Source organism: Mauremys mutica, chromosome 6, assembly GCF_020497125.1.
Source record: "Mauremys mutica isolate MM-2020 ecotype Southern chromosome 6, ASM2049712v1, whole genome shotgun sequence".
NCBI classification, from domain to species: domain Eukaryota; kingdom Metazoa; phylum Chordata; order Testudines; family Geoemydidae; genus Mauremys; species Mauremys mutica.
In genome coordinates, this window is record NC_059077.1 from 134,814,841 (window position 1) to 134,831,810 (window position 16,970).

Below are 16,970 nucleotides of genomic sequence, written 5' to 3' on the forward strand. Positions count from 1 at the left end.
GAGGAGGTTGTGAAGGCTAGGACTATAACAATGTTTAAAAGGGAACTGGATAAATTCATGGTGACTAAGTCCATAAATGGCTATTAGCCAGGATGGGTAAGAATGGTGTCCCTAGCCTCTGTTTGTCAGAGGATGGAGATGGATGGCAGGAGGAAGATCACTTGATCATTGGTTCACTCCCTCTGGGGCACCTGGCATTGGCCACTGTCGGTAGACAGATACTGGGCTAGATGGACCTTTGGTCTGACCCGGTACGGCCTTTCTTATGTTCTTATGTTTTCCACTGCCCAGGAGACCCAGCCAGGGACTGATGTGCTGGAGATATGTTGGGAAAAGGAACTGTGTGAATTGCCAAGGCAGGAAACCAACAATCTACAGCAACATCATTAACCACAAACTCACTCTAACCATGCTCCAGCCAGAAGGGAAATGGGCAGGAATTCTTGCTGTTCAGCCATGGCCACATATACAGAGATGCACAGCAGTGAGGGTGCTGGGCAAGCTGGTCTGAGCGAACAATTGGAAATGATCCTTCCGTTAGAACAGAACCAGAGTGTAGAAAGGCCCCTGTGTTAAGTGGTTGAGGCTGAGGCCTTAGGAAGCTGGCCTACGATACCATAGGGATCTTTCTGTGGAGGTTTGATTCTTGCCAGCTAGGGGAAGCTGGTGTGTGGTGTCTTTGTGGCTGCACTTTCAGTGATGCAGGTTTCTCTATCCCATTGTTCCGGGGTCATCCTACTAGATTGCCAGCTGCTTTTCAGCTGCAGTGTGGAGACTGTTTGTGTGTGTGGAGAGACAGTGTGTGTGTGTGTTGGGGAAGAGTGAGTGTGTTGAGGTAGGTAGGAGCGGATCATTATTATCCCTACTTGAAAGAGGGAGACGCTCAGGCTGAGAAAGGAGAATTGACTTGTCTTAGGTCACAAAGCCAGTCAATGGCTGAATTGGGAATAGGACCCCCAGAGCCCTGATTTTCAAATTAACCATCGGATCTTGAATTTCATACATTGAATGACCTCAATAAAGTGCTCTCAGATGAGCACAAGTGTGCACAGTAATTATTCAGCCAGTGTTTTAGCAGAACTGCAATGTTAGAGAGAATCATGAACTGCTCAGAGACCACTACTGCAGAGAAGCAGCAAAATTTGTCAAACATATAACTGGTTATGACTTATTTACTTGGTCTTAAAAGAGAACAACAAGGACCTGAGTCTCCTACCTGTCAATAACCCCCTGCTCAGCCAATCAGGGTAGAGACTGAGGAGGGGAGGCTGAGGGGTCTCACCAGAGAGCTCAAAGGATGGCCCAGGTCACTGGCGGGGATCACTGCCCCAGCACTACTGCAGCTCCACAGTTTTGGGTGGACCTCCCACAGTGAGAGCTGCCGAGCACTCCCCCGCAACACACACACACACACACACACACACACACACACACACACACACACACACACACACACACACCCCTCCTGGTGTTGGGAGGGGAACAGGAGAAAGGACAAACGAAGCAAGACACGATGAGAAAGGAGGGGGGGACGAAGGAAAAGGTGAAACAAAAAGGACAAACCCTAATGTCCTCAGTGATTCTAAGGGACAAAATCCCAGGTGTGGAATAAAATTCTGCCTCCTTAAGATCATGCTTTCCATGAATTCAACTGTCACCAGAATGATCAGACCGAACAGTTTCAAACGTCGAGGAGGCTCTTACCTTCTAAACAGGGACATCTGTTTTCTAGTAAAATCACTAAAAGGAAGGAGAAAACTCAAAAGAGGTTCCTCCTGGCGCTCACGTCCGTGAACCCGAATACTCTCAGTCCTCAAAGAGAGACCTGGAGAAGGAGACTTGCTGAAGCAAAGCCACAGGGGTCTCTGAGGTTTCCCTGGCCCCTCGCCCCTGTCCTGCCTGGCTGATGTCAGCATCTCTCTGTGAGGTCACCACCTCCCCACCACCTTGGACCAATAGTCTGAGCCCCTGCAAAAGGCCTTTGTGATGTCACTGCCACACCCCTCCCTTGCTGGGCTAATGTCCTGCCCCTGCCCAGGCACTTTGGAGGTTTGAGCTACTCCCTGTGGATCACCCCACTCAAGGAGCGCTCATTCTAGGAAGCAAGCCAGCTAGACAGTAAAACATCAGATGCTGCTCCCAATGCTACACTTAGTTTTTCAGAAATTAGTTGACTTTATGGCCAGAAGAGACCATTAGAGCATCTAATCTGACCCCTGCATATCACAGGCCTCCTGTATGACACAAGAGCTACTTTGGGGGTAAACACATTCCAGAAAGGCATCTAGTCTTCATGAAATGACGTCACGAGATGGAGAATGCACCAGTTTCCTTGGTAGCTTGTTCCTGTGGTAAATGATCCTCACTGTTGAATATTTGTGCCTTAATTGTAATATGAATTTGTCTCTTTTCACCTTCCAGCCATTGGGTTTTTTAATGCCTTTCTCTGCTACATTAAAGAGCCCTTTAATAGCCAATCTTTTCTCTCCATTAAGGCACTTCAACTTTTCAATGAAGTCACCTTTCAATCTTCTTTTGAGATGCTAAACAGGTTGAGCTCTTTCAATAGCTCACTAGAAGGCATTTTTCTCCAGCCCTCAGAACATTTGGTGGCTCTTTGCTGCCTCAACTCCAATTTCACACCATCTTTTTCAAATGAGGACACCAAAACTGGAGGCAGTATTCCAGTATCAGTCTCACTGATACCATGTCACCTCCTGTGACGTTATTGACATAATCTGTAACTGTATAGATCACCGTTGCCACCACTGTTCTATATTTGCAGCCAATATTGTATAAAGGTGGTCACATAAAGGGTCTATGGAGAGGTGATGATTGGCTGATTATAATTATGCTATCTCTAGATATGTATCATTTTTGTAGTTGACATTATGAATATTGGCTCTATGCTGCCTGTATTTCAAACTTGTGCTATGCTTCTGGGGAACACCCCAGCCAGACAAATTGGTGTCAGCTCTGCCTAGCCTGCTTGATGGCACATTAAGGACCATCAGCTATACAACTGACCCATTGAGAGAAGGCAGATATGCCTTGTGGCTCAGCAAGGTGTGCAGGGACCTGCCTATGGACAGAACTCTAAGGTTTTTCTATGTTGCGTGCTGGATAGAGTGTCCTTGGGACAAAGAAAGCAAAGACCACATGGCAAGAGACTATAAAAGACTGATGTCTCATCTCCATCTGGTCTTCAGTCCTCCTTCATACCTCTGGAGGGACTTGGCTACAAACTGAAGCTCTGTACAAAGGACTGAATGGCCCATCCCAGTTGTGGATGTACTCCAGAGACTTGATTTGAACCTGCAGTTTATTCCATCACTGCTACAAGCCTGAACCAAGAACTTTGCCAAAGTACAAGTTTTGCCCAGGGCACCGTTTCCCCTAACGCTGGTCCTTGGTAACATTTCTTGATGGGGGGGGAGGGGAGAGAGACGAGGCGTTTTCTCTCTGTTTCTTTCCTCTCCATTTTCTGCTCCTTCCTTCAATTCCAGAAACCTCCCTTGTGTTTCAGACTGTGCAGTGACACCCTCCCCACCCCAGGACTATGGAGCCTTTGGAGCAGAAAGATCCTAGGAGCTAAGGATGAAGCCAGGGGTGAGTAGCTGGCAGGAAGGAGTCCTAGCAACTCTTCTGGGAGTGCAGGGGAGGAATGACTCCCCCTTCTCTACATTCTCCCCATGGGGCTCTGCGGAGCAGGGAGGGTTGTGTGATAAATTCCATCCAACATTCCCCTTTGATCCAAGCCGAGAGACATCTCAGCTCTGCACGATCCCCTTGGCAGCACCAAACAAGGGATGTTTTCCACTGCCCAGGAGACTCAGCCAGGGACTGATGTGCTGGAGATATGTTGGGAAAAGGGACTGTCTGAATTGCCAAGGCAGGAAGCAAACAATCTACAGCAACATCATTAACCACAAACCATGCTCCAGCCAGAACGGAAATGGGCAGGAATTCTTGCTGTTCAGCCATGGCCACACATACAGAGCTGCACAGCAGAGAGGGTGCTGGGCAAGCTGGTCTGAGCGAACAATTGGAAATGATCCTTCAGTGAGAACAGAACCAGAGTGTAGACAGGCCCCAGTGTTAAGTGGTTGAGGGTGAGGCTTTAGGAAGCTGGCCTACGATACCATAGGGATCTTTCTGTGGAGGTTTGATTCTTGCCAGCTAGGGGAAGCTGGTGTGTGGTGTCTTTGTGGCTGCACTTTCAGTGATGCAGGTTTCTCTATCCCATTTTTCCAGGGTCATCCTACTACATTTCCAGCTGCTTTTCAGCTGCAGTGTGGAGACTGTTTGTGTGTGGGGAGAGACAGTGTGTGTGTTGGGGAAGAGTGAGTGTGTTGTGGTAGGTAGGAGCGGATCATTATTATCCCTACTTGAAAGAGGGAGACGCTCAGGCTGAGAAAGGAGAACTGACTTGTCTTAGGTCACACAGCCAGTCAATGGCAGAATTGGGAATAGGACCCCAGAGCCCTGATTTTCATATTAACCATCAGATCTTGAATTTCATACATTGAATGACCTCAATAAAGTGCTCTCAGATGAGCTCCAGAGGAACAAGTATGCACAGTAATTATTCAGCCAGTATTTTAGGAGAACTGCAATGTTAGAGAGAATCATGAACTGCTCAGAGACAATTAATGCAGAGAAGCAGCAAAATCCATCAAACATATAAGTGGTTATGGCTTATTTACTTGGTCTTAAAAGAGAACAAAAAGGCCTTGAGTCTCCTCCCTGTCATTAACGCCCTGCTCAGACAATCAGGGTAGAGACTGAGGAGGGGAGGCTGAGGGGTCTCACCAGAGAGCTAAAAGGATGGCCCAGGTCACTGGCGGGGATCACTGCCCCAGCACTACTGCAGCTCCACAGTTTTGGGTGGACCTCCCACAGTGAGAGCTGCCGAGCACTCCCCCGCAACACACACACACACACACACACACACACACACACACACACACACACACACACACACACACACACACACCTCCTGGTGTTGGGAGGGGAACAGGAGAAAGGACAAAAGAAGCAAGAGAGGAAGAGAAAGGAGGAAGGGATGGATGGAGGAAAAGTTGAAACAAAAGGACAAACCCTAATGTCCCCAGTGATTCTAAGGGACAAAATCCCAGGTGTGGAATAAAATTCTGCCTCCTTAAGATCATGCTTTCCATGAATTCAACTGTCACCAGAATGATCAGACCGAACAGTTTCAAACGTCGAGGAGGCTCTAACCCTCTAAACAGGGACATCTGTTTTCTAGTAAAATCACTAAAAGGAAGGAGAAAACTCAAAAGAGGTTCCTCCTGGCGCTCACGTCCATGAACCCGAATACTCTCAGTCCTCAAAGAGAGACCTGGAGAAGGAGACTTGCTGAAGCAAAGCCACAGGGGTCTCTGAGGTTTCCCTGGCCCCTTGCCCCTGTCCTGCCTGGCTGATGTCAGCATCTCTCTGTGAGGTCCCCACCTCCCCACCACCTTGGACCAATAGTCTGAGCCCCTGCAAAAGGCCTTTGTGATGTCACTGCCACACCCCTCCCTTGCTGGGCTAATGTCCTGCCCCTGCCCAGGCACTTTGGAGGTTTGAGCTACTCCCTGTGGATCACCCCACTCAAGGAGCGCTCATTCTAGGAAGCAAGCCAGCTAGACAGTAAAACATCAGATGCTGCTCCCAATGCTACACTTAGTTTTTCAGAAATTAGTTGACTTTATGGCCAGAAGAGACCATTAGAGCATCTAATCTGACCCCTGCATATCACAGGCCTCCTGTATGACACAAGAGCTACTTTGGGGGTAAACACATTCCAGAAAGGCATCTAGTCTTCATGAAATGACGTCACGAGATGGAGAATGCACCAATTTCCTTGGTAGCTTGTTCCTGTGGTAAATGATCCTCACTGTTGAATATTTGTGCCTTAATTGTAATATGAATTTGTCTCTTTTCACCTTCCAGCCATTGGGTTTTTTAATGCCTTTCTCTGCTACATTAAAGAGCCCTTTAATAGCCAATCTTTTCTCTCCATTAAGGCACTTCAACGTTTCAATGAAGTCACCTTTCAATCTTCTTTTGAGAAGCTAAACAGGTTGAGCTCTTTCAATAGCTCACTAGAAGGCATTTTTCTCCAGCCCTCAGAACATTTGGTGGCTCTTTGCTGCCTCAACTCCAATTTCACACCATCTTTTTCAAATGAGGACACCAAAACTGGAGGCAGTATTCCAGTATCAGTCTCACTGATACCATGTCACCTCCTGTGACGTTATTGACATAATCTGTAACTGTATAGATCACCGTTGCCACCACTGTTCTATATTTGCAGCCAATATTGTATAAAGGTGGTCACATAAAGGGTCTATGGAGAGGTGATGATTGGCTGATTATAATTATGCTATCTCTAGATATGTATCATTTTTGTAGTTGACATTATGAATATTGGCTCTATGCTGCCTGTATTTCAAACTTGTGCTATGCTTCTGGGGAACACCCCAGCCAGACAAATTGGTGTCAGCTCTGCCTAGCCTGCTTGATGGCCCATTAAGGACCATCAGCTATACAACTGACCCATTGAGAGAAGGCAGATATGCCTTGTGGCTCAGCAAGGTGTGCAGGGACCTGCCTATGGACAGAACTCTAAGGTTTTTCTATGTCGCGTGCTGGATAGAGTGTCCTTGGGACAAAGAAAGCAAAGACCACATGGCAAGAGACTATAAAAGACTGATGCCTCATCTCCATCTGGTCTTCAGTCCTGCTTCATACCTCTGGAGGGACTTGACTACAAACTGAAGCTCTGTACAAAGGACTGAATGGCCCATCCCAGTTGTGGATGTACTCCAGAGACTTGATTTGAACCTGCAGTTTATTCCATCACTGCTACAACCTGAACCAAGAACTTTGCCAAAGTACAAGTTTTGCCCAGGGCACCGTTTCCCCTAACGCTGGTCCTTGGTAACATTTCTTGATGGGGGGGGGGAGGGGAGAGAGACGAGGCGTTTTCTCTCTGTTTCTTTCCTCTCCATTTTCTGCTCCTTCCTTCAATTCCAGAAACCTCCCTTGTGTTTCAGACTGTGCAGTGACACCCTCCCCACCCCAGGACTATGGAGCCTTTGGAGCAGAAAGATCCTAGGAGCTAAGGATGAAGCCAGGGGTGAGTAGCTGGCAGGAAGGAGTCCTAGCAACTCTTCTGGGAGTGCAGGGGAGGAATGACTCCCCCTTCTCTACATTCTCCCCATGGGGCTCTGCGGAGCAGGGAGGGTTGTGTGATAAATTCCATCCAACATTCCCCTTTGATCCAAGCCGAGAGACATCTCAGCTCTGCACGATCCCCTTGGCAGCACCAAACAAGGGATGTTTTCCACTGCCCAGGAGACTCAGCCAGGGACTGATGTGCTGGAGATATGCTGGGAAAAGGGACTGTCTGAATTGCCAAGGCAGGAAGCAAACAATCTACAGCAACATCATTAACCACAAACCATGCTCCAGCCAGAACGGAAATGGGCAGGAATTCTTGCTGTTCAGCCATGGCCACACATACAGAGCTGCACAGCAGTGAGGGTGCTGGGCAAGCTGGTCTGAGCGAACAATTGGAAATGATCCTTCAGTGAGAACAGAACCAGAGTGTAGACAGGCCCCAGTGTTAAGTGGTTGAGGGTGAGGCTTTAGGAAGCTGGCCTACGATACCATAGGGATCTTTCTGTGGAGGTTTGATTCTTGCCAGCTAGGGGAAGCTGGTGTGTGGTGTCTTTGTGGCTGCACTTTCAGTGATGCAGGTTTCTCTATCCCATTGTTCCAGGGTCATCCTACTACATTTCCAGCTGCTTTTCAGCTGCAGTGTGGAGACTGTTTGTGTGTGGGGAGAGACAGTGTGTGTGTTGGGGAAGAGTGAGTGTGTTGTGGTAGGTAGGAGCGGATCATTATTATCCCTACTTGAAAGAGGGAGACGCTCAGGCTGAGAAAGGAGAACTGACTTGTCTTAGGTCACACAGCCAGTCAATGGCAGAATTGGGAATAGGACCCCAGAGCCCTGATTTTCATATTAACCATCAGATCTTGAATTTCATACATTGAATGACCTCAAGAAAGTGCTCTCAGATGAGCTCCAGAGGAACAAGTATGCACAGTAATTATTCAGCCAGTATTTTAGGAGAACTGCAATGTTAGAGAGAATCATGAACTGCTCAGAGACAATTAATGCAGAGAAGCAGCAAAATCCATCAAACATATAAGTGGTTATGGCTTATTTACTTGGTCTTAAAAGAGAACAAAAAGGCCTTGAGTCTCCTCCCTGTCATTAACGCCCTGCTCAGACAATCAGGGTAGAGACTGAGGAGGGGAGGCTGAGGGGTCTCACCAGAGAGCTAAAAGGATGGCCCAGGTCACTGGCGGGGATCACTGCCCCAGCACTACTGCAGCTCCACAGTTTTGGGTGGACCTCCCACAGTGAGAGCTGCCGAGCACTCCCCCGCAACACACACACACACACACACACACACACACACACACACACACACACACCCCTCCTGGTGTTGGGAGGGGAACAGGAGAAAGGACAAAAGAAGCAAGAGAGGAAGAGAAAGGAGGGATGGATGGAGGAAAAGTTGAAACAAAAAGGACAAACCCTAATGTCCCCAGTGATTCTAAGGGACAAAATCCCAGGTGTGGAATAAAATTCTGCCTCCTTAAGATCATGCTTTCCATGAATTCAACTGTCACCAGAATGATCAGACCGAACAGTTTCAAACATCGAGGAGGCTCTAACCCTCTAAACAGGGACATCTGTTTTCTAGTAAAATCACTAAAAGGAAGGAGAAAACTCAAAAGAGGTTCCTCCTGGCGCTCACGTCCGTGAACCCGAATACTCTCAGTCCTCAAAGAGAGACCTGGAGAAGGAGACTTGCTGAAGCAAAGCCACAGGGGTCTCTGAGGTTTCCCTGGCCCCTCGCCCCTGTCCTGCCTGGCTGATGTCAGCATCTCTCTGTGAGGTCACCACCTCCCCACCACCTTTGACCAATAGTCTGAGCCCCTGCAAAAGGCCTTTGTGATGTCACTGCCACACCCCTCCCTTGCTGGGCTAATGTCCTGCCCCTGCCCAGGCACTTTGGAGGTTTGAGCTACTCCCTGTGGATCACCCCACTCAAGGAGCGCTCATTCTAGGAAGCAAGCCAGCTAGACAGTAAAACATCAGATGCTGCTCCCAATGCTACACTTAGTTTTTCAGAAATTAGTTGACTTTATGGCCAGAAGAGACCATTAGAGCATCTAATCTGACCCCTGCATATCACAGGCCTCCTGTATGACACAAGAGCTACTTTGGGGGTAAACACATTCCAGAAAGGCATCTAGTCTTCATGAAATGACGTCACGAGATGGAGAATGCACCAATTTCCTTGGTAGCTTGTTCCTGTGGTAAATGATCCTCACTGTTGAATATTTGTGCCTTAATTGTAATATGAATTTGTCTCTTTTCACCTTCCAGCCATTGGGTTTTTTAATGCCTTTCTCTGCTACATTAAAGAGCCCTTTAATAGCCAATCTTTTCTCTCCATTAAGGCACTTCAACGTTTCAATGAAGTCACCTTTCAATCTTCTTTTGAGAAGCTAAACAGGTTGAGCTCTTTCAATAGCTCACTAGAAGGCATTTTTCTCCAGCCCTCAGAACATTTGGTGGCTCTTTGCTGCCTCAACTCCAATTTCACACCATCTTTTTCAAATGAGGACACCAAAACTGGAGGCAGTATTCCAGTATCAGTCTCACTGATACCATGTCACCTCCTGTGACGTTATTGACATAATCTGTAACTGTATAGATCACCGTTGCCACCACTGTTCTATATTTGCAGCCAATATTGTATAAAGGTGGTCACATAAAGGGTCTATGGAGAGGTGATGATTGGCTGATTATAATTATGCTATCTCTAGATATGTATCATTTTTGTAGTTGACATTATGAATATTGGCTCTATGCTGCCTGTATTTCAAACTTGTGCTATGCTTCTGGGGAACACCCCAGCCAGACAAATTGGTGTCAGCTCTGCCTAGCCTGCTTGATGGCCCATTAAGGACCATCAGCTATACAACTGACCCATTGAGAGAAGGCAGATATGCCTTGTGGCTCAGCAAGGTGTGCAGGGACCTGCCTATGGACAGAACTCTAAGGTTTTTCTATGTTGCGTGCTGGATAGAGTGTCTTTGGGACAAAGAAAGCAAAGACCACATGGCAAGAGACTATAAAAGGCTTTTGCCTCGTCTCCATCTTGTCTTCAGTCCTGCTTCATACCTCTGGAGGGACTTTGCTACATGCTGAAGCTCTGTACAAATGACTGAATGACCCATCCCAGCTGTGGATGTACTCCAGAGACTTGATTTGAACCTGCAGTTTATTCCATCACTGTTACAAGCCTGAACCAAGAACTTTGCCATTACTGTATGTGAAGGGTTCAAATCCATGTGCATTTTATATAACAACCTGGTCTATGGATTGTGCCAGTTCTTTTCCAGACCCAAAGTCCAGACTATGGTCAAGGGACCAGAGGCCTAGCAAATAGTGACCAGCTAAGAGAAAGCTGGGTAAACAGAAAGCCTTGCCTGCTAAGGTAGGCCTGGTGAGCAAATTGCCAGGTGTTGGAGCTAAGAACTAAATGATTGTGTCTTATTCAGAATTGCAGACTGAAGAAAGAATCCCTATTCCTATTGTGTTTGTTTCTTCTCTAGGGAGACCTTCTTCCCACAGATCCAACCTTGAGTTTATGAAAAGTTGGCACGTCAGTATAAGATATGGCATCCTTCCACCTCCCTTCCAAGGGACCAATGCCTGCCTTAAGACACACAGAAAACAATCTTTATTGCCATAGACTTTCACTCTTTCTTTGCTTTAACCCCTAGGAATGTACCTGTTGGACAATCAAAGGAGTTGCTCCATTCCTATGGATCCCAAATCAGAATTCAACCTATATATTTTATACTACTAACATTTTATCAAAGTATTAATGAAATGTTAACTTGCTAACTTGAGACCATGGGTGGAGACATTATGTAACCTGTTAACCATTGGCTACTGTGCTATCTTGTCTTGCTGCAAAACCTGTCCCAGGGTTTGGAACTGCCTACGCCGTCACTTTCCCCCACCCATGGAAAATCTATATATTCTATTGTAATTAATTAATTAACAGTGTCTCTGAGCCTAATAAGCCCACTCCACCAGCACTGTGTGTAATAAACTCCTATTGTTGACCTCTACACAGTGGAGATTTGTGTCCTTCACAGACACCTGCTGAAGAAAGAGGAGATTCAGCATCCAGCTTGGCTGAATGTGTCTCCTCTCTCCACAGCTTGGTGATCTTTTGAGAAAATGGAGAAGACTGCCTTTGCCTAGCTGTACATCACTTGCAAAAGAAACAGGTCTTTTTGGTGACAAGTGTTGAAAGGAGCCATTAGACAAATGTGGAGACAGGAAAAATGTCCCCCAATTGAACTGGCATCCGTGGATGCTGAAGCCACAACACAGAGCGCTAAACACTATATGAGAACGGGTGGTGTCAGAAGAGTCTCTACCAAAGCCTTTTCCCACCAGCAGGGGCCTCTCTGTGCACAGAACTCCTGGTAGCTTGATGGCTGCAGGCAGTGGCGAACTCCATTTTGGCATCGCTTTGTTGGTGAACATCTGCAGTGGCTGTTTAAAGGTCTCTGGATAATGATCTTTGGGAAGAGCTGGTTGAAGTGTCTTCCTAGTAACCAGGAGATCCTGGCTTGGCCTGCCAGTTCTTCCTTGCAAGTCTTGAGGGAAATGGGGAATGTCTGTAGTTTGGAATTTGCAGGTGTTGTCCTGGACCATCAAATGGAACAGTGGCAAATACTTTCTTGAGGCAGGCACCATGGCTTAGCTGGCTTAAAGCACCTGTTTAGTAAACAGGAGATCCTGGGTTCAACTCCCAGTGGTGCCTTGTTCTATGGCTTTCATCTCCTCTGCTCACATTTTCCTGTGTCTTTCCGGGAAACAGAAGAGACCTCCCTTGGTATCCAAGTAATTGCTTGCTAAGGAAAAGGCTTCTTTGGAGAGAAGCATTGGAAAGAATCAAATCACAAGCCTGGAGTTGATGAAAAGGCTGCTGTGACTGGCATTAGCATGGTGGTTGCTTCAACTGCAATTGCTGCAACACGAGAGCCTGCGCCACACGTCCTTGTGATTCGCTGGGGATGTCTGCACACAGATGTCATGTCATCTTCCTTTTGATTGTCACTGATGAAAAATGGAGCCGCTGGGAGAAAAGTTCCAGAGACACCTGCCAGGTAAAGTGGAGGTTAGAGATGCAGCACCCAGTGGTGCCTTGCCAAATGTGCCCACTCCTCCCACCTTTTGGTCAATCTTTTGAGGAAACAGAGAGGACTGCCTCTGCCTTGCAATGCAAATGCTTCCAAAAGAAACCGGTCGTTTTTTCTGACAAGTGTTGGAAGGAGGCACCTAAGAAATGTGGAGACAAGGAAAAGGTCACCGTAACTCAACTTGCATCCATGGCTCTTGAGGCCACAACGCAGAGCACTAAGCACTGTACGACCACAGCTGGGGACAGAAGGGTCTTTTCCAAAGGCATTTTCCACTTGCAGGGTCCTCTCTGTGCGCAGAATTCCTGATAGTTTGATGTCTGCGGGCCCTGGAGATCACTATTTTGCCATCTCTCTCACTGTTTCAGTGAACATCTGCTGTGGTTGTTGAAAGTCTGTGATGGGATCTATGGGATGCAACCTGAACAGTGGGACCCCTGAGCCCTGTGTCCCACAGGGGGATAGAAGAGCCTGTTAGTCTAGCACGCTCCCAACTGAACTACTTCAGCAGCTGCTCGGTTTCTTTTTGGCCTCCTGCTTTTCTGTCTGGGATGTTGTTGTCAGCTGTGGCACAGAAAAAGGACGTCATTGCGAGCGGCCCATGAAGACAAGATTCACTTTTGCCTTCCTTGCTCGGCTTTACTTGCTTCCTCACCCTATTCCTGCCTTAGTTCCTGGGTTACCTGAAGGCGACGAGGGGCCAGCAGTACCAGGAGGAAGTTGGGCAGCTAGACCCTGGTGGCAAAAGTCCTGCCGCCACTTGCCACCCCACTCTCTTCTCCCAGCGTCACATATTGGCCACCAGGGACTTGGGACCCAGCAGCGCAACGGAAGGCAGTGGACAGAGCCACCTTCGCCTTGAAGCTCCGGCTCATTAAACCACATCTTCAGTCGCTGATGGCCAATGAGAGACCGACATCGCTTGCTATTTTAGCACTTGGACATGCGATTGGCCAATCTTTGGGTCTCTTTAATGCTGCGCTTCAGTTCATGGGGGAAAGGCGAGAGAAGCGACCTTTCAACTAAAGGCCTGGGGTTAACATCCTAATGCTGTCTCCTACTGTAACACTATTTAATACCGGCCCATCCTGTGCTAGTGACAGTTCCATTGCTAGATGTTAGTACATTTCAGTTACTGTCAAAATTAAAAAGTTTCTATATGCTTAAAGAAAATGCATTTGTTTTATTTGCTTATATATGGCATGAATAAATACAGGTTTACAGAACCTAGCCTGCAAATTTATCATCGTATATGATAGAGAAAATCATGCATCGAAATTGTGCGTCAAAATCATGAGCTGAGCTACAAATGCAATGAAAAATAACATATTCAAAATTTTAACATATGGGCGGGGGGGCACCGAAGACACGTCTTGCCTGGGAGAGGCACTTGGTCTAGGGGAGGCCCTGTCAGGGAGAACAGGAGTTAGTCTCACATGCCTATTTCCAGGCTGTAATCTGTGGGCGCCCTGCTCTGAGGGAGGGATCGCGGTAGCCCATACTCAGGGCTGGAACAGGCCCCGGATTGAGGGGGTGGCTGCAGGGTTTGCAGCGCTCTGATGTCTCAGACAATGTGTCTCTCCCAAAGCCTCAGATCTGCATCCCCCGAAGGCTCCTGTGCTGCCTCCGCTCCTTTCACAGTCTACAGCAAGGAGCAGCATCAAGGGTCAGGGATGAGCCATAGGCACTCGGTGGGGGGCAGAGGCTTCAGGAGCCCAGAGTGTTTGCCTGTCTGGGCATTTTGGCTGAGACCTCAGGGACACATTGTGAGGCAGAATCCCAGGCATCTGTATGAAAGGAGCATAAGGACATAAGGACGTACGAACGGCCAGACTGGGTCAGACTGGGTCCATCTCGCCCAGTATCCTGTCTTTCCATAGCAGCCAAAGCCAGGTGCCCCAGAGCGAATGAACTGAACAGGGAATCACCAAGTGACCCATCCCATGTCACTTATTCCCAGCTCCTGGCAAACAGAGACTAGGGACACCATCCCTGCCCATCCTGGCTCAGAGCATGTCCTCCATGAATTGATTTAGCTCTTTTTTTGAACCCTGTTATAGTCTTGGCCTTCACAACCTCCTCTGGCAAGGAGTTCCGCAGGTTGACTGTGCGTTGTGTGAAAAAATACTTCCTTTTGTTTGTTTTAAACGGGCTGCCTATTAATTTCATTTGGTGACCCCTAGTTCTTGTGTTATCAGAAGGAATAAGTAACACTCCTTATTTACTTTCCCCACACCAGTCATGATTTTATAGACCTCTAGCATATCTCCCCTTAGCTTTTCTCCAAGCTGAAAAGTCCCAGTCTTATTATTCTCTCCTCATATGGCAGACACTCCATACCTGTTTCTGAACCTTTTCCAGTTCCAATACATCTTTTTTAAGATGGAGCGACCATATCTGCATGCAGTATTCAAGATATGGGCGTACCATGGATTTATACAGTGGCAATAAGATTTTCTCTCTTATTCTCTATCCCTTTCTTAATGATTCCCAACATTTTGTTCGCTTTTTGCCTGCCACTGCACATTGAGTGGATGTTTGCAGAGAACTAGCCACAGTGACTACAAAATCGCTCACTTGAGTTGGAACAGCTATTTTACATCCCATCATTTTATATGTAGAGTTGGGATTATGTTTGCCAATGTGCATCACTTTGCATTAATCAACATTGAATTTCATCTGCCATTTTGTTGCCCTTTCACCTAGTTTTGTGAAATCTCTTTTTAGCTCCTCACAGTCTGCTTTGGACTTAACTATCCTCTGTAGTTTTGGATCATCCGCACATTTTGTCACCTCGCTGTTCAGCAGATCGTTTATGAAGATGTTGACTAGTCCCAGTACAGACACCACTAGTTACCTGTTTGCATCCTGAAAACTGTCCATTTATTCCTACCCTTTGTTTCCTGGCTTTTAACCAGTTATTGATCCACGTGAGGACCTTCCAGAAGTGAACGTAAGCTGGTACATTCCGGTATGGGGTACTGGCAAGAGCGGGTACGCTGTGCCAGCCCAGCCTGGCTTCCCCAGGCTGGTGATTTAAAGGGCCCAGGGCTCCCTGCAGCCTCTCAAGCCCCCCTGGCGGAGCCCCGGGGAGCAAATCACTGCCCTGGAACGCTGCTCTCTCCCGCGCTACCAACACAGAGCAGGGGCGGCGGGAGCTTCCTTACAGTGGGGGGGTCACTATTGTCTGAACTGTGGCACTCCCATGAAAACCCTTCCCCAAGGACCCACACTCACACCACCTCTCCCCCCGAGGCCACAACCACAGAACGCCTCTCCCCACCCCAAGACTCCCCTTTTCCCCCCTCCATCATTTGTCCTAACAGCCAGTTAAGAGTGGTGGGGCCACGGCCCTCTAAACCCCCTGTTCCAGCACCCCTGACACAGAGCTCAGCAGCAGCAGTGGTGTGTGTGTGTGCGTGTGACAGAGGCTGCTGTGCTGAGCTGAGCCAGTGAGGGAAGTGGGGGCTGATGTTGGGGCTGCCCCCTCCCCCTGCCTCAGGCCTGGTTGCTTGCAGCAGCTGTCTGAACATAGAGACAGTGTGCCGACACACTCCCTCTCGCCACACACACAGTCTCTACCCCGCCACGCACACTGCAGTTGAAAAGCAGCTGGCAATCTAGTAAGATGCCCATGGAATGGTGGGATAGAGAAACCTGCATCATGGGATGCTGTACCAGCCCATGAGGCATTGCAAACCCTTCCCAAAACACCCTGCAGCCAGTTGCACAGCTACCCACAGTGCACTGCTCTCTGTGGCCATCCAAGATTCTAGCGTGGATGTGCTCTGGTGACACAAGGGGCATAGTGTGGACATGCAGCAGCTGTTTAATTAAAACATTTAAAGTGTTACCCAATAGTGTAGACACAGCTTGAGAGTGAGACAAGACCCAGCTCTCTTGAAACTAAAGAACCACAACTTTCTCTGTAGTTAGCAGGATTCAAACCTGCACAGGGAGACCCCAATGGATTTTTAGTCCACTGCCTTAACCACTCAGCCACAACTACATGGTTGAGCTGTGTCTCTCACTGCACTCTAGTTCTGTTCTCACTGAGTGATCAATTCCAGTTGTTTCCTCAGACCAGCTCCCCCAGCACACACACTGCTGTGCCCTTGTGTAAGTGTGTCCATGGCTGAACTGCAAGAATTCCTGCTCATTTCCCTTCTGGCTGGAGCATGAGGAGAGTGTGTTTGTGGTAATGACGTTGTTGTAGATTGTTGTCCATTTCCTGCCTTGATCATTCAGACCAGGGGTCGGCAACCTTTACTATCAAATGAGCCATTTTGCCCCCTCTTCCACTAAAGAAAAATAGTCTGGAGCCGCAAAACATAACACTGCTTATAAACTTTTAAAAGCTTTAATCTTTTTTTAATTTTACCTGTTACAACAACAGAATACAACAAACAGAAGTGCAGTGTGCATGTGTAGGCCTACTTTGAAATAAATTAAACACTGAACTATGCAGGCCTTTTTGAGTCCTTCCCGTATTTGTGTAAAATTAAAATAAAACGTAGCCCACTTTAATATAAAAAAACATGTATTTGCAGCTTAGCAGTTTTAAAAAAGTAAACATAAAATTAGGAACGTTTTTTGACAAGTCCATTTCAGTGTGCTCTCATCCTCTTCAGGTTTCTTTCTCGGCCAGCAAT

General features: G+C 47.5%; 2 non-coding genes across 2 annotated transcripts; one reads left to right on the top strand and one right to left on the bottom strand.

The window, feature by feature from the left end:
• The first annotated feature begins 11,864 nt into the window (after positions 1-11,864).
• On the top strand, positions 11,865-11,939 carry TRNAT-AGU. The gene has a single exon. It is a non-coding gene; the product is annotated as a tRNA-Thr (tRNA).
• Positions 11,940-16,245: 4,306 nt separating this feature from the next.
• Positions 16,246-16,327, bottom strand: TRNAF-AAA. Its single transcript has one exon. It is a non-coding gene; the product is annotated as a tRNA-Phe (tRNA).
• Between the last annotated feature and the right edge of the window lie 643 nt (positions 16,328-16,970).